Below are 24,833 nucleotides of genomic sequence, written 5' to 3'. Positions count from 1 at the left end.
TTAGTTCCTTTTTCTTTTTTTTTTTTTAAAGATTCTAATTTTTTTAAAATCATTTCTACACCCAGCATGGGGGACTTGAACCCACAACCTTGAGATCAAGAGCCACATGCCCCACTGAGTCAGCCAGACACCCCCTCATTCTTTTTTTCTTATTATCTTATGTTTCTTTTTACTATTTCCTATTTTTCTTATTATCTTAACACTTATTTCATCATTTTTTTGGTCAAAATGAACTTTATGTGTCTGCCTTCGGCTCAGGTCATGATCTCAGGGTCCTGGGATTGAGCCCAGCATCCAGCTCTCTGCTCAGCAGGGAGCCTGCTTCCCCCTCTCTCTCTTCCTGCCTCTCTGCCTGCTTGTAATCTCTGTCTGCCAAATAAATAAATAATATCTTAAAAAAAATGAACATGACTTTAGGTAATTTTAAAGTAATATATGTTAATCATTAAACACACATGAGACTATGAAGACATTTAAAAAGTAAGTCATTCTAGTGTAAGAAGGCCAAATTCATTCATTGTCATTTGTTTTCTTCCAAAATGCCACTGAAAAGCAGAGTAAAGGGGATTTATTCTAAAGTTGTCAACTGTTAAGGAAGAGGGCAGTAATGTAGCACTACATGCTGTTCAGGACATGGATGTGCAGTAACTGATTTAGAAGACAGAAAGAAGCTAAATTCCCTGTCAATAGAAGAAAAGTTTGTGAAATAACCTTATTTTAAAAATCACAGAATCTGGGGCACCTGGGTGGCTCAGTGGGTTAAAGCCTCTGCCTTTGTCTCAGGTCATGATCCCAGGGTCCTGGGATCAAGTCCTGCATCGGGCTCTCTGCTCAGCGGGGAGCCTGCTTCCCTTCCTCTCTGCCAGCCTCTCTGCCTACTTGTGATTTCTCTCTGTCAAATAAATAAATAAAATCTTTTAAAAAATCACAGAATCCTTACAAACTCAGAGTCTGGCAGTTCTTGTACCTCTAGAAATAGGGGAGAATGGGGAAAAGGGCTAATTATTAAATTACTGAAGAACTGTGGGAACACTGAGAACTAGTAGATTGCTAATCAGGTGCTGTAAGCCATGTTGCTGGGCATCATCTCTCATTTCAGCAGAAATCTGTGGATTTCATCTCCGAGACTCTCTGGCCAGAGGGATGTCACATGCTGTTTTAGGCTGAGAGCCTAAGTACCTATCTTTAATTTTAAACTGTGTTTCTGTATTCATTCCTAATTCTGAGAGCAAAAAAGTACAACTTCACTTCTAGAATTCCAGCAACTAGACTTTCATCCTTCAAGCAGGAGACTAGAAGATTCTATCCTTACAAATCTGTCCATCCCCAAAAGAAACACCTAGAGATGGCATCATTAGAAGGTGCCCCTACCCTACAAATAACCCATCCAAGTTACTCTACAATAAAGTATAATAATAAGACACACAAATTGGGGAGGGTGTGGGGGATATCTTCATCATTAGCAAAAAGTCCATGATAATCAGAAAATCTCTAACCTAGAACACAGAGTCCAAAACATTTAGATAAAGAGTGACTGAGGAGAAGACAATCTTAAATAATAACTTTCACAAGCCTTTTCAAAGAGATGAAAGAAGATACTATAATACAAACTGGACACATTTTAAAAAAGCATTTAGAGTACAAAAAAAGAGATTATGAAAATTAAAACACATCATGGCAGAAATGAAAACCCCAATGCAAGCAATAATAGGTCAAGAAGAGGAAACCTTCCCAGAAAGTAGAACAAAAGACCATGAGATGGAAAATAGCTATGAGAAGATAAGAGAAACACTTCCTCAAATACGGCATCCAAATAATTCAGTTTTCCAAAGAAAACTGAGAATGTGGAAAGGAAGAAATTACCAACAAAAGCATTCTGCATGAACTGCCAGATTGAAATGGGTCACTGAGTGCCCAGCGCAGTATATAAAAAAATCACTTGTATCAAGACATAACCGGGGTTTTTCAGATTACTGGTCATGAAGAGAAAATTCTATGTATTTCTGGAAGAGTGAGGGAGACTGGGAAAGAACACATCATGTTGACAGTAGAAGGAATCAGATGGCTTTCTGATCAGTAGCAATCCTGAAAGCAAGAAGACAGTAGTAAAGAAATGCCTCAAAATTCTGAAAGATAATGAAATCCTTAATTGAATTCGATAGCCAGCTAAATTATCCATCAGTGTGGAGGCAAGACAAAGACATTTTCAGACTTGAAAGTTCTTTTTCATAGGTATAGCTCTCTCCCCCTTCCTCAAAAATCTGCTAGGAAACCTGTGTTTAACAACAACAAAGAAAAGGACATTAGCATCAGTAAATAGGGGATCCAATCCAGGAGACAGGCAAAGAAGCAATAGGACAAGACAGAAAAGAGGGAATCCAGGATTGCAGCTGTGCACAGGGATATATGGCTGCTCCTGGCTGGAGTAATGTCACCAAAAGATGGCGATCACAAGCTCTAACATCACAGTCCTGTGTACCTGAAGATAGGACACCTGGATATGGGTTGCATGTACTATCTGTCAGCCTGGTTTGTCTTGCTGATTTACATGCTGATGAAGCTCCTGTCCTTCTCTAAAAACACTGAACCCTGAAGCAGACAAGTTCACTCACTTCACCCCTCAGAACTGCTCCGTCCAGATAAACCTGAGAATTGAAAAGCAGACCATGGTGCCCTTAAAGAAGAAAACATGAAGCACTCTACTTCCTCTAAGTACATTTCTTTTGGGTATTCTGAATTAGCTATGCTAGATACCCTGCTTGGTGGTGTGAGCCCTATTTTCCTAGGACTCAAAGAACCTTATAGACTGACTATTCTGAGAAAGGATGCTTGGAAACTATAAAGATGCCTGAAGCTTATGAATCAGGAAGAATTAATGTTACCTTTTCCCAGGAGTCTTCATCTAAAGGTAATAGATTTGTATGCGCTACTCAGTTTTTCCAGACCAAGCAATATATTGTTTAGATAAAATACTAGAAAGCGAACCATGAGAGACTGTGGACTCTGAGAAACAAACTGAGGGTTTTGGAGGGGAAGGAGGTAGGGGTTGGGTGAGCCTGGTGGTGGGTATTAAGGAGGGCATATATTGCATGGAGCACTGGGTGTGGTGCATGAATGATGAATCTTAGAACGCTGAAAAACAATTAAATTTAATTAAAAAAATTTTTTAAAGCACAAAAAAACCCCATAGAAAGCAAATTATCCTTTAAAGCAAGGAAATCAATCAGGCAAAGGACAGAGAGGGGGTTACCTGGAAAAGAGGAAGCAGGGTAGGAGCAGATGCATTTGGAGAGGGACAGACCGGTGGCCTGCGTCAGAAAGAGGCTTTCTGTAATTTTATTTGTATATACAATGTGTATATATGTCTATGGTGTATGTACACACAGATATGCATATTCTACTTTTACATCTGAACTTCACAATAAGAAGGAGAAAGAAGAAGTGACACTAATTTATAATACAACCCCATGGATACCATCCCTTTTATCACATGGTGTTTCGGTGGGGGTCTGTGCATATTTTATGTGACATCTTCAATTGTTTTCATTTTATTTCGTTATTTTCTTCACCAAACGATACATTGCAGATATCTTCCCAAGTGAAAATACATCCATCTCCTCTAAGGCATTATACGAACATTCCATAATTTATTCAAATCTTCTCAGTAGGTCATCTTAAAATTCTTCTCGTCCTGAAATGGAAACAGGCCTATCTGTCCCTCTTCCTCTGCTCAGAAATGCAGTAACAACCAAAAAGATAAGATCATAAAACTTTAAGAACTCCCTGGAAGGCAAGCTTTCTGGAGATAGCTCTGTTCCATTAACTGAGAAAGAGATGCCTGCTAGTATTACTTTTTAATCATAATTTTATGTCCACACATTTCAATATTCCACTGTTTTTAGGTTAACAGTATTGAGGTTACAGAACCCCAAGAATAAACACAATAATTAATCATCTTGGAAGAATATAAAAATCTTTTACTGTTACTTGAATCTTTTTGATATGCCAACAGTAAGAAATATATGCTTTCGAAAAAGCGTGAGATCACCACTCTCACTTTGTAACCCCACAACCAGCCCCTTACAAGGTCAGGAGCGATGGCACTTTGGTCATCTCCTTGCACACACTCCTCTATGAAACCTTCTTCTCCTGCAGAGGAGAAACCACTAGCCGTGTAGACTGTCCCACAGGGCCTTTCTGGAGGCTTCTTAGTGTCAGAGTTAATAAGAAACCTGAGGTCAGCTGACACAATGGCAGAAACAAAGGGAAGGGACTGTATGATAATCTTGTTCTCTCAAGTGCTGTGATTCTTTTCTCTCTCCTTATATATCCATCTACCCAAATCACTAGGCAGCGGTGCACTTTCCAGTTAACAGATCCACAGGGCCCAATTCCTTTGACATAGGCCATTTGAATTCATTCTGGAAATCTTTCATAGGCAACCCCCTTAAACCAACTCTGACTCCAGCATCCAGGTACCAACTTTCTTCCCAGCCTATACAGAAGTGGCGACCACTGCTAACTCCGGTGCCTATAGGCTGGCTCAGAACCAGTCTCTTCAAAAACCCAGATACCTCTCAGCTGACCGCTGTCCAGGGTCTGTTACAAAGCACAGCATTGACCAGAAGACATCAATTGGCACTTTTTGCCAAAGCAGCACAATGCCCTTCTTGAAGACTTGTTAAACAGGGACTAAGAAAACACTTGAAGCCCAGAATCAAGTCCATGACCCCAGCCTGAACCTCTGCCCACACCAGACCCTTTCTTGTTCCCAACTCTTGGCTCCTCCTCCCCTCCCCCACATTTCCTGTAGTTTACTAAAAGGGGATAATGACTTACAAGAAGTGGAGAATCAAACAGACCTCAAAATCTGGCCACATGACACGAGAATAAAGCTAGATAGAAGATGCCCAAACATCAATCTGGATCACACAGAAAGTGATCATGGTACAGTTATACACATTTCTTCTCTTTATAAAGCAAGCGGAAAGAAAGCACCACAAGGGTGAGGGCCAGGCTTCTCAAGGTTACTTCCAAAAACCCAACTCCTTCCATGTTTGGAAACTTCGCGTAAATGAGCAGAAATTGTCACCAAGCCTCCCTACTCTGCAGTTCGGTGAACGAAAACTTACACATTTTTAACCAAGAACATAAAATGTTATAAATATAACTTTCTAAAATTAAATGCAATTAACCTTTTTTTTTTTTTTTTTGCTGGATTATTTATTTATTTATTTATTTTTATTATGGTCAGTTAGCCAGCATATAGCACATCATTAGTTTTCGTTGTTGTTTCTTTGTTTTTTTATTATGTTACATTAGTCGCCATACAGTCCATCATTAGTTTTTGATGCAATTTACCATTTTAAAGAGAGTCATCCTTTTAAAAATAAAAGTTGGAAATACAGGGGCATACATGAGTCTTTATTCATTTGTCACGGTTTCCATCCTGTGCCATTTTATTTTCTCCTACTACCATAATCGGATTGTGTTTTCCTAGTATTTTATCATGATTTCTATGAATAGTTTATTAATTATTTCTATTGCTGCCTTAGATTTATTGAATGTCACTAAAGTAATATCCTCTGGTACCATGTGAAATATGAAGCTATTAACAAATAATCAAGGGAGAAAGGAGTTTAAATTTCTTTTCTGTAGAAGTTCCTCTATTTCAGAGTATTATTTGCAGTGATCAATAGAACACAGCTTTGCCATCATTTAAGGCAATTGAATGCATAGTATTGTTCACTCGTGGTTGATCATCCTCAGTTTTGTTTTCAAATTGGAAAATTTTAGTTCCCAATTTATTTATTCAAGGAATATTGCCAAAACACATCTTTTATATTTAAAAAATGAAAAAAAAACAGAAGATATTTCTCAGAACCCACTATCAGATCTGCTTGAATTGCATTCCATCCCTCTAAGGGAGCTTAAAGAAGCTTCTCTGCTCTACAGCTAGATGCTCTCTGAGAACATGAATCCCATTTCGGTCATGACCAGTACCTGGGGCAGTTCTTGGCACATGGTAAGCAGCTAGTAATTGTGTGACAGGTGAGTAAAATTAAATAAGTGAATGAATTAACATTCAACATGTCACTGGAACTAAAAATATAACCTTCATATATTCCAACCAGAGATGAATAGGTTTCTGATAGGGTGTGGGGTGTTCAAATCGATGTTACATTTTTTGAATCTCCACTGTATTTATTCACTCCTATGTTTACTTCTTTGTTATAAAATGAATGTTTTTTCTAACCATATTTTAGCTGTAATTGTCTTCTACACCACACAGAATAATTTATATCCTTAGAAAAACAATGTCTACATTTTCATTTTGCCATGAATGAAAGAGTGAATCCAGAAAAGCTTGGTAACCTACCTCAATACCACAGAGGAATTTCAGGGGAAGGTTAGCACTTACTTTCCACAGTATCTCAGAGACCGAGAAGACTAGAGAACTCCCCAAGTGCATGCTAGAAGGGAGCAGTTTCACTGGAATCTCAAAGCCATTTTGGCTGCCAACCATTACAGAATTGTCGTCAGTCAGGTTAGCAGTGAGACAGGGAAGTCAATGAAGAATATGGTGACATTAAGCACAGAGTCTTTGGAAGGGGATAGGAACTCCTGGCTCCTGGAACTTCAGGGGTTTAAGATTAAGGAAGCCTTCCCAGACATGCTGATCTTGAGCTAGGCCCAGAAACACAAGAGCAAGGTGAAAGTCAGGCGGGGAAGGACATGTTAAAGGATCAGGGTCAAGGGAAAACCTGGCACATCTAGACAAGAGGAGCTCCTCAGTGGACAGGTGAAGGAGGGGGCAAAAGTGGCGGTGCCAGTGTCCAGGTCCACACATGGAAGGCCGTGCACAGGACATCAAAGGGCACAGACGAACCTGCAGGTGAAATGGATCAGTGCAGGTGAAATCGATCAATGACCTAAGTCACAGCATGTTAGGATCGATTTGCATCCGAGGATGAAAATCATGTGAAGAATATAGTGGCAAGGGCCAGACTGTGGGCAGAAAAACTAGTTCAGGAGGTTATTAAAGTTACATGAACAGTAAATTCTGAGGATCTTACCAAGTGTCCACTGCTAATATACACTGCATGCTAAAAAAACTTTTTTGCCTTTTATTTGCAGCACATCCCTCTATGTCTACCATCAGTCATTTCAGAGGGCTCACTTACATATCTGACCAAGTATACCTACTGTACCATGGAACGTCCACTTTCGGGGATATCCACACACCTGAAAGGCCTTGCTAGCCAGTCACTGGGATATGCATGTACATACAAGCACAGAATCAAGGTTCAAGTCTAACTAAGACTCAACTTCAAAAACAGCACGCCAACCCCTGTTATGTTCATTTGTTTACAACGGTCTCACTATCATTCATCCCGAACATTATTTCAGGGCAGGCACAATACATAATTAGAGAGCACTGTTGCACGATTTGAGGTGAACATATGAAATGGTAAGTGTGTTTTGCTCTAGCAGTAGCAGATATTACTGATTTTATAACTGCCCCAGCTGACCCCTGGAGATAAGAAAGTTCAATGCATGTATTTTCAGAAAAAATGAAAATAAATTTATTTTTGGTAATAACTGTTGAATCATTTACTTGATCCCTTAACAAATATAGACACTAAATTATACCACAGGCTAGATAATAAGATGATTAGCATAGCACTGCCATGGGCATTGCTTGCTAATAAAGGAAGATGTTTTATATCTACAAATAAAATGATAAAAAGCCAAATAATGAACATTACAAGACACTCCCTTTATTCAATATATAAATTTCTCAGTATACAGAAAAGAAAATGCTGTAATTATATCAAACAATCAGCAAGAATTATAACCACAAAGACTTCCTACTTTGCCAACTGCTATGTGGCACCTGAAAAACCCTGGGTCAAAAAATAAGATTGCAAACTAGTATCTGAAATGTTCGTGTTATGCCTTTCATTTCAGCAGGTTTCAAAATTATTTTTTATTATTTTTTTAAGCAACTGTACTTTTTAAAAAAATTTGGGGGAGGGAGGCAGTTCTTTTTCATTCTGTCCAGAAAACGAAGATCCCACTTTCCGCCATTTGGTGTAATCTCAGTGAAAATGGAGGTTTATTCTCCAACAGGACATAGGTTAGCTGCATTTTCACTCAAAAAATAAAAAAATATATAACTTTCTAATAGAGTCATCCAGCAAGTTAATGGAGGTCGAACCGAACAATGGTCACTATGCCTAAAGCAGAAATAATAACTACTATCTTGAAATTCAAGGTCCTGGGTATTGTTTTTCTTTTTTCCTAGGTATAGTATAATGATCTTTGATATTATTCTGTTTATAAAATATAAAATAGCGAGAAGAGAGCAGTAGAGAACAAGAAAAAGAGCTGGAAAGGCATTATCGGGGGGCACCTGGGTGTCTTAGTGGGTTAAAGCCTCTGCCTTCGGCTCAGGTCATTATTCCAGGGTCCTGGGATCAAGCCCCACATCGGGCTCTCTGCTCAGTGGGGAGCCTGTTTCCCCCCTCTTTCTCTCTGCCTGTCTCTCTGCCTACTTATGTCTGTCAAATAAATGAATAAAATCTCTGTCAAATAAATAAATAAAATCTTTTAAAAAAATAAAATAAAATCTTAAAAAAAAAAGGCATTATCGGAGTTAAAACTGACCAACACTCCAGATGTCCTAAGTACAGAATACTACTTAGAGAATAAGGTAGTAATTTTCTCAGATAATCAATGCCAAGAAGGGGAAGTAACTTGTAACTTCCATAAATTCTACATGAAGTTGAAAAAGAGAGGGTAAGAGGGCATTTGGGTCGCTCAGGAGGTTAAGGTTCAGGTCATGCTCTCAGGGTCCTGGGATTGACCCCCGTATCGGGCTCTCTGCTCAGCAGGGAGCCTGCTTCCCCCTCTCTCTCTGCCTGCTTCTTTGCCTACTTGTGATCTCTCTCTGTGTCATATAAATAAATAAGATCTTTTAAAAAGTAAAATAAATAAAAAGAGAGAGAGGGCCAGGGCCACACTCAGTGTGGAATCTGCTTGGGATTTCCCTCCCTCTCTCCCTCTGCTCCTCCCATGTTCTCTCTCTCTAAAATAAATAAATAAATCATTTTTAAAATATCATAAAATACAAAGAGATAAAGAATGGAAAAGATATATGCACCCTTATGCCTATCACATTATTCATAGTTAAGATATGCAAACAACACCAATGTCCATCCATAGATGAATGGATAAAGAAGTTATGATATGATATCTATCTATGTATCTATCCATCTATCTATATATAGTGTATGTATGTGTGTGCATATATATATATATATATATATATATATATATATATATATATATATACACAGACACAGTGAAATATTACTCAGCCTTAAAAAAAAGAATGCAATCCAGGGATGCCTGGATGGCTCAGTCAGTAAAGTGCCTGACTCTTGGTTTCGGTTCACGTCATGATCTTGGCGGGATCATAAGATCAAGCCCCACATCAGGCTCCACATTCAGCTTATGGAGTCTCCTTGAGAGTCTCTTCCCCTCTGTTCCTCCCCCTGCTCTTGCTCCGTCTCTCTAACTAAATAAACAAATGAAATCTTAAAAAAAAAAAAAAAAAAAAAGAAAAGAATGCGATCTTGTCATTTGCAACCACATGGATGGACATAGAGGTTATTAGTCTAAGTGAAATAAATCAGACAGAGAAAGACAAATCCTGTACGATTTCACTTATAGGTGGAATCTAAAACCAAAAATGAATAAACAAACAAAAAGCAGAAACAGACCCATAAATACAGAGAAAGAGCAGATGGTGGCCAGAGGGCAGGGGGTTGGGGGGGATGGGCAAAATGGGTGAAGGGGCGTAGGAGGTACAAGCTTCCAGTTATGGAATGAGTAAGTCACAGGAATAGAAGGCACAGCATTGGGAACACAGCCATTGATACTGTAACAGTGTTGTATGGTGACAGATGGTAGCTACAGTTCGTGGTGAGCACAGGGTAAGCATAGTCTTATCAAAACACTGTGCTGTACACCTGAAACTAATAAAACACTGGGTCAACTGTACTTCAATTAAACGAGAGAGAAAGAAAGTTGCGGGAGGTGGGAGAAGACAAAAGGGAGGGAGACCAGAAGGAAAATAACACTATGTGATGAACAAAATAACATTATGTGATGAACAAAGATGAAAAATAAACCAAAGGCAGAAAATCGAGTTTCAAGCATCACTTTCTTCCCTACAAAGCTCAACATGTTTGAAGTAGGAATGTCTGCTACTGGTGATCTTTTCCAAGACATAAAGAGAAGCCACTAAATAAAACAAAAACCATTCTGCTTTACCTGCATTCTTCTAAGGTTGTTAAAAATAGGGGGAAGAAATGTAAAACAATGTTTAGAAACAAATCACAAGCCATTACAAATAAGATGAAAAATACACTAAAATATGCTTCTGCACATCAATTACCATAACACGTGTTACAGGACAAAAACATGTCACACTGAGGCAGTGTCGCTTTACCCTTTCTCTGTTTAGTATTTTCAAGAATATATAATTAAGTATCTTAAAACGCAAATAAAGCAGCATACCGGCAATTATGTCAAAAATAGCATGATTTTTTTAATCAATTATTCAAGAAGCCCTTTACCAATCAACATAAAATAATAAATAATAATTCAAAAAAATAACACTGAAGTGTTCTGAACTGGAATAAATTCTAACAAGTTGGCGAGGGTCTGCTTTGCAATCTGCTCTTCATCTCTCTAAAATATAAATTGCTCCTGCATAAACAATATTTCAGTAACTGACAGAGTTGGCAGCTAGGCTGGAGACAGCAGGAATATTAGCAACCATGACTGATAGCAAAATTGGGGGCTGCAGAGAGAGGACAAAGTACACATTCAAATTTAAGAACTAGCTGTTGCATTTCACAGATCCCTTTCGAAAATGTGGGATGACATATTGAGGTCACCATTGATTAAAAAGAGGGATCTACAAGGGCGCCATTCACCTCCTCTGAAATCTTCAAAAAAAGGGAAAAGAACAGAAAAGAAAAATCTCTTGGAGATGTACTGGCCTACCTTTTCCTGCTGTGGGCACACCGAGGGTGCCTCCGGCTACATTCCTCCCAGCTGGGTTTGCCCACTGGATGGTACAGCTAATTAGAGAAGGCGGCTGAAGGCATAGCCCGACTGCTTGTAACCCCAGTGTGAAGCCTCCTTGTGCCACCAGAGCAGGGCTAGAAAACCAAGTTGGTAATACATAGACAGAAAACCCTGAGTTTCACTGTAAGTTTTCTTCATCCATTTCCTCTAAACTCTATCTACCGGGAAGGCCTATAGAATATCATCTTTCAGTTAATTCCATAAGAAAGCCTAACCTAAAAATACCAAAGACAAACATATTACATTTCCTGCTGCTTTCGCAAAACTTTCTGCTCTGAAATTTTTATTCAGTACTTGCTCTTGAAAAAGAGACAGTCTACTTATTAAATGCAAGAGTGAAACAGAGTAAAATTCGCCCCCCCATCTCCCAAAGGAAAGCACTTCAAAAAGTTGGTAGAAATTTTAGTTCTCTACTATAGACTTAAAAGGAAATGTTCAGATTCAGTCTGTGTACAGAGACTACTTGCTGTCCCTCACTCCTTCCTCGTACTAATTACCCCTGAGTTTAACTGGGAATATGGCACCAAGTCGGACGTCCCCAGATTCTCCTGAAGTTAAGGGCACCCTTGTAACTCCAGTCTCTCCTCTGAGATGTAATGGAAAAGATGAGCACAACTTCCAGAAGCTTGACTTCTCCTTCCCTTCACACCTCCTTCCTTTTCATCCCTTTGAAAGAACAGCCAATTCAGACAGGATGACCTTATCAACTGGTTTACCTAAGAAACTCCCATTTGCTCCAATTGCTCAAAGGTCCTGTGGTCAACTTAATCTGAGAGCATGAGATGGAAACTATATTAAAGAGTGACTGAGTTACAAAGCTGAACTTTTGGTCTTTGTTATAGCAACCGAAAGGGCAGGCTATAAAAGCAACAGAAAAAATCAGAAACCCTTGTTAAATTTCAGAACAAGACACAATTATTTCCTTCAAAGTACCTAAAAGCCGAACATAAAAACAAACAATTTTCATTTATTTATTTTTTTACTGAAGTGTAGTTGACATTCAATGTGGTATTACTTTTAAGTGAACAAAGTGATTCAACAATTCTGTATATCCCTCAGTGCTCACCATGATAAGTGCAGTTACCATTGGTCACCATATAAAGTTATTATAGTATTATTGACTATATTCCTTACGCTGTATTTCTCATCCCAATGATTAATGTATTTTATAACTAGAAGTTTGTGCCTCTTAATCCTCTAATTAAGGCAGACTTTTTTTCAATGGTTGGAGACTCCAAAAAAAAAAAAAAAAAAAAAGCCATTGGGTAAAGTTGGCCAAAAAAGAAAAGGCAATAGTTATGGTCTGGTGAAATCCAAGAAGGCTTCATGGAAGAGGTAGCATTTAACCTGGGCCTTGTATAAATACATATGAATAGTCTTCCAAAAGGCAGCAAAAAGATTCTAGGTAAAGAGATTAGCATGAACAAAGAAAGGTGGCAATGTGAGGGATATTGCCAAGAAATGAAATAGTACAGTATCAGGTGGATAGGAGGAAAGAAAAGGTCCAAAAAGAGTTGCCATTGGGATCAAGTTTTGAAGAGATCTGAACGCTATAAACTTGGAGAAGTTTGGAGTTTACTTGACAGAAGTATAGAGCCACTGAAGTTTTCCCTGAACCTTCCCTGGGGGGAGACAGAATGAATCCAATAGATACTATAGTGTTCATATCCATAGGACACCCACCTAATAATATATGGTGATTGAGGGTAAAGAATTTATGATGCAAGGTGGAATATTTTCTAAATAACTAATGCTTGTCTCCACCTCCATATTCTGTTACCTCTTAGCCTTACTTATTTCCATTCCCTCTCAGCTATAATTTTCCCTGCTTCTAAATTTCAAAAGCCAGGGCCTTGGACACATTCAAGTCCTGGGGAGGATACGGAAACAGATTAGAAGAAACAAGGAAGAGGAAAAGCCAGCCTACAGCATTTCCACACACATTTCTATCACACCAAGATTCCCCTAAGGATGGGACAAGAGAGAGTCAGAAAATTATTTATCAAAACCAAGAAACGCATTGGAATGGGTGCTGCATTTTGACGGTCTTCAGAATGCATAGGAAATTTCCCAGGGAACTGGGAAGAGAGGCACTAGGGGCCCCTACCCTAAGCAGAAATATGCAGAAAATCCTTGGATGAAAAATAGCAGTGTGGCATTCCAGAACCAACCAGAACTCAGTCAACTAGAGGAGTTCATCAGATCTCAACATAATGAGAATTGATGGCTCCTGTGCAAGAGTGCACAGAAGTAGCAGAGAGAAGAGATGGTGTGGCAAAGGCCTTTGCAACAAGAATGTAAGGCTTCGTTCCATAGTTCCTGTGTTCCAGTAACCAAGGACCAGACAGGAGTTGTAGGACTGCAGATGCCAACACTGCCAGATGGCACAGCAGGGCTGACAGACCCATCCCACCACCAGCAACACCATGGCACCATGGAAGCCTAGAATTTCCATCCCTTTCAGCACAACCCTCATCAGAACAATTTTCTGCTGCTCCAGAGAAATAGTTGCTTGAAAGAGAAATTAAAGTTCCGCTGTAGAAAACATTTAAAAAGTAAAAAACTCACCTGTGCTTTACGAATGACAGGCAATATCAGATCACTATAGATTGTCTTCAAAATCTCCAACCCAGGAGACTTGTAAAAATGCTACTACCGGGGCGCCTGGGTGGTTCAGTGGGTTAAAGCCTCTGCTTTCGGCTCAGGTCATGATCCCAGGGTCCTGGGATCGAGCCCCGCATTGGGCTCCCTGCTCCACAGAGGAGCCTGCTTTCCTTCCTCTCTCTCTGCCTGCCTCTCTGCCTACTTGTGATCTTTGTCTGTCAATAAATTTAAAAAGAAAATTAAAAAAAAAAATGCTACTACCAGCCAGGTGACACAGGTAGAGAAGGAGAAATTTATTAGCCTGGGAGTTTATTAAAAAAAAAAAAAAAAACCAAACTGCCTCATTTAATTAATGATGAGAATCACTGCTTTAAGCATTTACTCTTTTTAATTTCTTTATTTCTTCAGTGGAAAAATATTGATTAGATTTTCTCACAGACATTTTCTATGAGTCAAGTTAAATGGGGGGAAAAGTGAATTAAATGATTTAATAAATTAAAATCTCAGAACTGAATTGGAAGTTATAGTGAACCCTAAAATTAAGTTAAAATGAGAGCAAATGAAATGAAATAGAAAATAGGATTAAAAATTATCCTTGTAAACTAAATGTCTACTTTTAATTAAATATCTTCTGTTGAGCTTAATTACCAATATTGCGACAATGTGATTTCATAATCTCAACATAGTATTGTAACACTAAGCATTAAAGCTTATGAACTAGCATGGATTCTGACCATCCTTTTCAGTCTCATTTTATGGCAAATATACTCCAGGCACCAAACCAGCTTACCAAGTAATTTCGAGGAAACTGAAGACAAAAATGGAATTGGGGTGAGGGGAGAGGAAAGAGGTGTTCAAGGAAGAGGGGGAAGGGAGTAGGAGTAAAAGAAAAAGGAGAAAATGAAAAAATAGGAAGATTCCTGCCAGCTGAGTGTGACTTAAAGTAAGGACAACTGACCTCAAAATTATGTCCTAATTCTCTATTTTAACATATGCTGTCCCAGGCAGCGAGCACCCCAAGTTTAGCAATGCCTTTCACTCTTCCAATGAAGAGAAAGACAAGAGCTGGCAGAGAAGAAGAGAGAACCCCTCCCCCCACTTCCCTACCCCTCAAATATCACACCCGTTGGATCCCTCTGGACCCAAGGAAGGGAGGTGAGGCAGAAACCGGAGATTTCTTACACATCCAGCAGCAGGGAGAGCAGCCCTGGGGGGAATTTGCCTTGTGATTTCCTCACTCTAATGAACCAAGGAGACACTGCATGCAATCCCACCGAGACAGCCATCAACAGGGTGATGATGATGCATTCAGTTCTCACAGGTGAAAAAGTCACGTTTTAAATCTTGAGTTCATAAAAAAGGCCAAAATTAAAAATAAAATTATTGATTTCAAGTGCTTTACATTTGCTGGCCCTCAAAAAAGACTAATGTGCTGTTAAAAGAATTGTTCTATTTTTTTTTTTTTCCAGAGGGTTGAAAACTTTTATTAAGTATCTACTCTCAGTAATTATAGTGCCAAGTAAGTATATTTACATCAGAATTAAAATCTGGTTTATAGTTATTTTGTTTCAAAACTTTACCCCTTTTTCTCTCTTAATAGGCTATGTAATTTAGTCACCTTAGGAACATACTTATAAATAAAGTGAGAAGTATTGCCAGAAGCAGGCAATAAGGTATTTACTCTGTTGTGATTAGGGCTATTTTGCACTGCATTCAAGTTTAATTCTACTAACGTTCCCTATAAATAATATGAAGACAGATACTTTACTTTTGTTATAGGAGTTCTTCATTCAACTGCACTATGAATTCTTTGGGAGAAATGAACATTTTAAGATATGCCTTAAAATAGAAGACAGAGGTAAAAACACAGCAGCTGATTCATTTGCAAGAAAATATTCAATGTAAATGACTTTCCTCAGAAACTTAAAAAGGAATTCATTTTCAGGGTTTTTTATTTTTTCCAGTGAGAAAATTTATGAGAGAAGAGGAAATATTTATGAGAGAACAACTTCACACAAAATGTAACACATGTGATGCTAGGATATTAGGATTAGGCTGAAAGTATGAAATTGCCAGTATTTGATTATTTTTGACCTACTCAAATGGAAAGTTCAAATGATTCACCTAATACCTTCTGAAACAGAAAAGCCAAAAAGAAAAAGAAAAGGCCATTTAATTAAAAAAAAGAATTCTATTTTTCAAATATCTCTAATAATCACACATACCTTGAGGGTTTGCTTTCTGAATTATCAAGAGAGGGCCAATGAATAAGAAAAGTAGTTTCGTGTGAAATCTTCCCCCAGAACCATTCAGACCTTTAAGTTAAGCTCCTGGGGAGGAAGAAACTGAATATTTAAGATGTAAATTTAAAAAGAGAACTTCTGCATAATTATGTGTTTTAGGGAATTCATTATTTTCCATAAAGGAAAAGATACCAAAATTCCTCCAAATCCTAACGTAGGATTTCCCAGAAGAATGCAGCTTTCGCCTTTCAGGCCAAACTAGCAGGGGAGAAAGAAGTTCTTTCCTGATCCAAAGAAAAAGACTCCTAGGAAAAAAGAAAATGATTCTGGGGTGGAGGGGGAATGCAAACCAAACCATTCTGACCCTCTTTGCCCAGAACATTACAAGATCAGTCTTTTCTCACTCATCTTGAAAAGCAAGCATTAGAAGGGGAGAAGGATTCTGGGAAGGAGTAAAGATGATAATGGATACAATCAATATACCCTAAATTTTTCTGCTTTACCTTTCTTCTCAATAACACCCACCTTATTGGGAGAAACACAGACCCCAGGGCTCTGTGGGGTCCCTTCTGCCTGGCTCTGTGCTAAGGGTAGCCTAACTGGTGAGAAGACTTCCCCAAAGTCTTAGGCTTTATGGATTGCTGTGCTGATATCTTTCAGAGTTGTTTTTCAGTCCTGGGGTAAGTATTTACAAGTTCAGAATGTTCTGTCCTCGGAATACTGAAACAATTAGCACAAAGAATCTAAAACCTTAAGAAATGAATCTGTTTTTTTTTTTAAAATATTTTATTCATTTATTTGACAGAGATAGACACTGTGAGAAAGGGAACACAACAAGGGGGAGTGAGGGAGGGAAGAGCAGGCTTCCCGCCGAGCACCGAGCCTGATGTGGGGCTCAATCCCAGGACACCGGGATCATGCCCTGAGCCGCAAACAGACGCTTAATGACTGATCTACCCAGGCATCCCAGAAATTAATCTATTTTGAATGAGCTAATGCTCCTTAGGGCTGGGAGATGTATCTTCTCTTCATGTTAGCACTTGTTGAAGGACCTCATCTAAAAATGTGAACAGCAGCCAAGGGAATATAGTCAATAATATCGTCCTAACGTTGTGTGGTGACAGATGGTGAGCGTTCTGCAATGTTATCTCATGTCCAGTTGCTGTTACACACCTGAAACTAATATATTATGTCAACTATACTACAATTAAAAGTAAACTAGTAAAACAAATATAAAGATTTAAGGAACACACAAAAAATAAATGTATTTTGGACTTTCTTGCCTCCTTAAATTGTTAAGCCATACTGTAGGGAGGTCTGGCAAGATGGCGGAAGAGTAGGGGACCCTATTTCAACCAGTCCCCTAAACTGAGCTGGATATCTGCCAGACCACTCTGAACACTCACAAAATCAGCCTGAGATGTAAGAAGATATACTGTATCTATACCAATGGAATAACTCAGGCAACTGGTTTCTAGGTATGAGGTGGGGAGACACAATTCTGTAGGCAGGTATTTGAAGATAAATGGAAGGGAGGGGGAACCACCATAAGCACAGGTACCAGGAAGGTGAAATAACAGGACTGCAGAAGACTCCCATGCTGGGGACTGGGCACAGACTCACAGACTGGCAGAGGCAGGGAAAGGATCTTAGAGCAGCCCCGGGGCTAAAACCTGGAGCTTCAGGGGCACAGTATGAACTGGGGGCAGCTGGTAGTTTTAGAAGCACAAAGGGCAGAGATGTGCCTGGACCTGGAAGGGAAGGCTGGGCATGTGGCTGTGGGATGCACAATCCAGGACGCTGTGGTTTTTAGCAGTACAGAAAGAAATGGAGTCAGTGTGACCAGGAGGGCTCTCTGCCCAAAGACTGGGATCTCTCTGTTCTTAGACAAAGGTTTGGACACAGTCACTTCTGCTCTGACTCTTGGAAGGGCCACCAGGGAAAGCCGCCAGAGAACAAAAGCCCCCCAAAACCAGTTTTGACAGAGTCCACCCACCCCCCATCCAAGGGACAGGGCAATTCTGTCTAAACAGGGTTACCTGCAGCATGGCAGGCCCCTCCCCCTAGAAGACAGGCTGAAAGAACAAGAGGCCAAGAACCCTAATCTCCCTATAAAACAGGTGCATTTTGCTTGGATTGTGGTCAACAGTTTGGACTCTGTACATTCCTGCAACCATCCCTCACAAGAATGACTAGGAGGAGGAATACCCAACAGAGGAAAAATTCAGAGACTGTGATCTCTGCCACAGAACTATTGGATATGGACAGAAATAGACTTCAGGGTAACAGTTATGCAGACAATAACTAGGTTGGAGAAAACCACTAATGGCAACATAGATTCTCTAAGGGCAGAAGTGAGAGCTGATCTAGCAGAACTTAAAAATGTTATCAATGAGATCCAATCTAATCTGGGTATTCTAACACCAAGGATAACTGAGGCAGAAGATTGAATTATTGATCTAGAAGACAAACTGAAAGAAAAGAAGGATCAGGTGGAGGCCTGGAGCAAACAGCTTAGAATCTATGAAAACAGAATTAGATAAATAAATGACACCATGAAACATGTCAATGTCAGAATTATTGGGATCCATGGTGGGGGGAGGAGGTGGAGATAGAGAGAAGACTAGAAGTTATAGTTGAACAAATCCTAGCTGAGACTTCCCCTACTCTGGGGAATGAAACAAGTGTTCATGTCCTAAAGGCAGAAAGGACACATCCCAAGATCAATGAGGGAAGAGTGACACCCCAGGATGTGATAGTGAAACTCACAAATCTTGAAACCAGAGAAAATATCTTAAGGGAAACTAGGGGGAAGAGATTCCTTACATGCAGAGGGAGGAATATCAGAACAATGCCAGACCTGTCCACAGAAACCTAGCAACCAGAAAGGGCTGGCAAGACATATTCGGGGCACCAAATGAGAAGAACATGCAGCCAAGAATACTTTATCCAGCAAGGCTGACTTTCAAAATGGATGAGAGATAAAGAGCTTCCAAGACCAGCAAGGTTTAAAAGAGTATGTGACCACCAAACTGGCAGTAAAAGAAATATTAAGGGAGGGTTCTATAAAAGAAGAACTAACCCAAGAGTGACACAGAACAGAAATTTACAGAGACAACCTATAGAAATGAAGACCTCAAAGACAACATGATGACAATAAAAACATATCTTTCAATAATCACTCTCAACATGAACAGCCTAAATGCTTCCATAAAATGGCACAGGGTTGCAGATTAGATAAGAAGACAGGACCCATTCATATGCTGTCTTCAAGAGACTCATTTTGAACCTAAGGATACATCTAGACTAAAAGTGAAGGAATGGGGGCACCTGGGTGGCTCAGTGGGCTAAGCCGCTGCCTTCGGCTCAGGTCATGATCTCAGGGTCCTGGGATCGAGTCCTGTGTTGGGCTCTCCGCTCAGCGGGGAGCCTGCTTCCTCCTCTCTCTCTCTCTCTCTGCCTGCCTCTCTCCCTACTTGTGATCTCTCTGTCAAATAAATAAATAAAATCTTTAAAAAATAAAAATAAAAAAAAAATAAAGGTGAAGGGATGGAGAACCATCTTTCATGCCAATGGACCTCAAAAGAAAGCTGGGGTAGCAATTCTCATATCAGACAAATTAGATTTTAAGCTAAAGACTATAGTCAGAGATACAGAAGGAAACTACATCATTCTTAAAGCATCTATCCAACAAAAAGAGCTAACAATTGTAAATATCTATGCCTCCAACATGGGAGCAGCCAACTACATAAGCCAACTGTTAATCAAAATAAAGAGACACATTGATAAGAATATATTAATTATAGGGTATCTTAACATGCCACTCTTAGCAACAGACAGATCATCTCAGCAGAAAATCAACAAAGAAACAAGAACTTTGAATGACACACTGAACCAGATGGACCTCATAGATATACACAGAACATTCCACCCTAAAACAACAGAATACTCATTCTTCTCGAGCACACATGGAACTTTCTCCAGAATAGACCCCATTCTGGGTCACAAACCAGGTCTCAACTGACACCAAAAGACTGAGATTATCCCTTGCATATCCTCAGACCACAATGCATTGGAAATGGAACTCAATCATAAGAAAAACTTTGGAAGAAATTTAAACACTTGGAAGCTGAAGACCATCCTGCTCAAGAATGTTTGGGAAGCAATCAAAGAAGAACTTAGGGTGCCTGGGTGGCTCAGTGGGTTAAGCTGCTGCCTTCGGCTTGGGTCAAGATCTCAGGGTCCTGGGATCGAGTCCCGCATGGGGCTCTCTGCTCAGCAGGGAGCCTGCTTCCTCCTCTCTCTCTCTCTCTGCCTGCCTCTCCGACTACTTGTGATTTCTCTCTGTCAAATAAATAAATAAATAAATCTTAAAAAAAAAAAAAAAGAAGAAGAAGAAGAACTTAAACAATTCATGGTAACCAATAAGAATGAAAAGACATCTGTCCAAAACCTATGGGATACAGCAAAGGTGGTCCTAAGGGGGAAATACATAGCCATCCAAGCCTCACTCAAAAAAAAAAAAAAATCCCAAATACATAAACTCCCTTTATGCCTTAAAGAACTGGAGAATCAACAACAAATTAAGCCTACCCCATGCACAAGAAGGGAAATGATTAAGATTAGAGCAGAGATCAATGAATTAGAAATCAGAGATACAGTAGAATACACCAATGAAACTAGAAGCTGGTTCTTTGAAAGAATTAATAAGATCAATAAACCACTGGCCAGACTAACTCAAAAGAAAGGAGAAAGGACCCAAATTAATAAAATTATGAATGAAAGAGGAGAGAAAGTGACTAACACCAAGGAAATAGAAACAATCATCAGAAATTATTATCAACAGTTATATGCCAACAAGTTAAGGAACCTAGAAGAAATGGATGCATTCCTGGAAACATATAAACTTCTAAGACTGAAACAGGAAGATACTGACAACCTAAATAGACCAATAACTAGTAACAAGATTAAAACAGTGATCAAAAAACTCCCAAAAAACAAGAGTCCAGAACCTGATGGATTCCCTGGGAAATTCTACCAAACATTCAAAGAAGAAATAATACCTTTACTCCTGAAACTCTATCAAAAAATAGAAACAGAAGGAAAACTTTCAGACTTTCAATGAGGCCAGCATCACCTTGATCCCTAAACCAGGCAAAGACCCTAAGAAAAAGGAGAATTTCAGACCAATATCCCTGATGAATATGGATGATTCTCAACAAGATCCTAGCTAATAGGATCCAACAATACATTGAAAAGATTATCTACCATGACCAGGTAGAGTTTACCCCTGGGATGCAAGGGTGGTTTAAGATTCACAAATCAGTCAACATGATAGAACAAATTAATAAGAGAAGAGAGAAGAACCACAAGGTCTTCCCAATTGATGCAGAAGAAGCATCTGACAAGATACAGCATAATTTCCTAATTAAAACTCCTCAAAGTATAGGGACAGAGAGAATATTACTCAATTTCATAAAATCCACCTATGAAAAACCCACAGCAAATTCATTCTCAATGGGAAAAAGCTAAGAGGATTTCCCTTAAGATCAGGAACAAGACAAGGATGCCCACTCTCACTGCTATTGTTCAACACAGTACTAGAAGTTCTAGCAATAGCAATCAGACAACAAAAAGAAATAAACTGTATTAAAATTGGCAAAGAAAAAGTCAAATTCTCTCTTCACAGATGACGCGATAGTTTATGTAGAAAACCCAAAAGACTCTACTCCAAAACTACAAGAACCCATACAGCAATACAGTAATGTGGCAGGATACAAAATCAATGCAGATAAATTCATTGCTTTTTCATACACTAATAATGAAAAGAAATTAGAGAGAACTGATTCCATTTACATTCACACCAAAAAACTAAGATACTTTGGAATAAACCTAACCAAAGAGGTAAAGGATCTATACTTGAGGGACTACAAAAAACTCATGAATGAAAATGAAGAAGACATAAAAAGATGGAAAAACATTACATGCTCATGGATCAGAAAAATAAACATTGCTACAATGTCTATGCTGTCCAGAGCAATCTATACTTTCAATGCCATCCAGATCAAAATTCCACCAGCATTTTTCAAAGTGCTAAAAAAAACCAAAAACCAAAAACCAAAAAACCCACACAATCTTAAAATGTGTATGGAACCAGAAAAGACCCTGAATTGTCAAGGAAATGCTGCAAAAGAAAAACAAAGCTGGGGGCATCATGTTGCCTGATTTCAAGCTTTATTACAAAGCTGTGATCACCAAGACAGCATGGTACTGGCACAAAAACAGACATATAGACCAGTAGAACAGACTAGAGAGCCCAGGTAAGGACCCTCAATTCTATGGTCAAATAATCTTCAACAAAGCAGGAAAAAATATACAATGGAAAAAAGACAGACTCTTCAATAAATGGTGCTAAGAAAATTGGGTGGCTATATACAGAATGAAACTCAAATGTTCTCTTACACTATACACAAAGATAAACTCTAAATGGATGAAAGACCTCAATGTGAGACAGGAATTCATCAAAATCCTAGAGGAGAACATAGGCAGTAACCTCTTTGACATAGGCCACAGCACTTCTTTTAAGACACATCTCTGAAGGCAAAGGAAACAAAAGTGAAAATGAACTTTTGGGACTTCATCAAGATCAAAAGCTTTTGCACAGCAAAGGAAACAGTCAACAAAACAAAGAGGCAACCCATAGAATGGGAGAAGAAATCTGTAAATGACACTATAGACAATCCAAGATCTATAAAGAACTTCTCAAACTCAAAACACCAAAAAACAAATAATCAAGTAAAAAAATGGGCAGAAGACATAATCAGACACATCTCCAAAGAAGACATACCAATGATGAATAGACACATGGAAACGTGTTCATCATCATTAGCCAGGAAGGAAATTCAAATCAAAACTACATCAAGATATCACCTTACACCAGTTAGAATGGAAAAAATTAACGAGGCCAGAAACAACAAATGTTGGAGAGGTTGTGGAGAAAGAGGAACCCTCTTACACTGTTGGTAGGAATGCACGTTGGTACAGCTATTTTGGAAAACAGTGCTGAGGTTCCTCAAAAGATTAAAAAATAGATGGGGTGTCTGGGTGGCTCAGTGGGTTAAGCTTCTGCCTTTGGCTCAGGTCATGATCTCAGGGTCCTGGGATTGAGACCCACATCAAGATCTCTACTCAGCAGGGAGCTTGCTTCCCCTTCTCTCTCTACCTGCCCCTCTGACTACTTGTGATCCCTCTCTCTCTGTGTCAAATAAATAAACAAAATCTTAAAAAAATTTTTTTTAAATTAAAAAAAAAAAAAAAAAGAGCTACCCAAGGACCGAGCAATTGCACTACTAGGTATTTAACCCAAAGATACAGATGTAGTGAAAAGAAGGGCCATATGCACCCAACGTTCATAGCAGTAATGTCAACAAAATCCAAACTGTTCGAAAGAACCAAGATGCCCTTCAACAGAAAAATGGATAAAGAAGATGTGGTCCATATATATACTGGAATATTACTCAGCCATCAGAAAGGATGAATCCCTAACTTTTGCATCAACATGGATGGGACTGGAGGAGATTATGCTGAGTAAAGTAAGTCAAGCAAACAGAGTCAATTAACATATGGTTTCACTTACTTGTGGAGCATAAGGAATAACATGGAAGACATTGGGATATGGAGAGGAGAAGTGAGTTGGGGGAAATCAGAGGGGGAGAGGAACCATGAGAGACTGCGGACTCTGAGGAACAAACTCAGGGTTTTAGAGGGGAGGGGGATGAAGGGATGGGTGAGCCTGGTGATAGTATTAAGGAGGGCATGGGTTGCATGGAAGCCCTGGGTGTATTATATAAACAATGAATCATGGAACATTACATCAAAAACTAATGACATACTATATGGTGACTAACATAACAGAAAAGAGAGAGAGAGAGAGAGAGACAAGAAATAGTAAGTGTGGAGAGGAGTCAAGATGGTGGAGAAGTAGCAGGCTGAGACTACATCAGGCAGAAGGAGCTCAGCTAGATAGCTTATCTAAAGATTACAAACATCTACAAATCCATCAGGAGATCGAAGAGAAGAAGAGCAGCAATTCTAGAAACAAAAAATCAACCACTTTCTGAAAGGTAGGACTGGCAGAGAAGTGAATCCAAAGTAACAGGAAGATAGACCGCAGTGGGAGGGGCCAGCTCCTGGCAAGTGGCAGAGCAATGGAACACTAAATCAGGACTTTTAAAAGTCTGTTCCACTGAGGGACTTCGCTCCAGAAGCTAAACCGGTCTGAAGCCCATGTGGGGTCAGCGTGGCCTCAGGTCCCGCAGGGTCACAGAAGGATCGGCGGTGTCTGAGTGTGGCAGAGCTTGCAGGTATTAGAACGGGGAAGTCAGCTACAGAGACAGAGCCGAGGAGTGAGCTCTCAGCTCGGGGTTACCTTGAACCAGTAGCAGGCTGGGTGAGCTCGGAGCGCAGCCGGAGGCCAGGGAGACGGGAGTAATTGGGCACTATTCTCTGAGGCTAGGCTGAGGAGTGGGGCACCGAGCTCTTGGCTCCTCCCTGCCAGAGACTGGGAGGCTGTCATTTTCATTCCTATCCTCCAGAACTCTACGGAAAGCATTCAGGGGACAAAAGCTCCCGAAAGCGAACCCGAGCTGATTATTCAGCCCAGACCCTAGTAAGGGCAGTGCAATTCCGCCTGGGGCAAACACACTTGAGAATCACTACAACGAGCCCCTCCCCCAGAAGATCAACAAGAAATCCAGCCAAGACTAAGTTCACCTACCAAGGAGTGCAGGTTCAATACCAAGGAGAGCAGTGGAATTCCAGTAG

This window comes from Mustela lutreola, chromosome 5 (assembly GCF_030435805.1).
Source record: "Mustela lutreola isolate mMusLut2 chromosome 5, mMusLut2.pri, whole genome shotgun sequence".
Lineage (NCBI taxonomy): Eukaryota > Metazoa > Chordata > Mammalia > Carnivora > Mustelidae > Mustela > Mustela lutreola.
The sequence above is the reverse complement of the archived record's forward strand: the minus strand, read 5'-3'. Positions refer to the sequence as shown.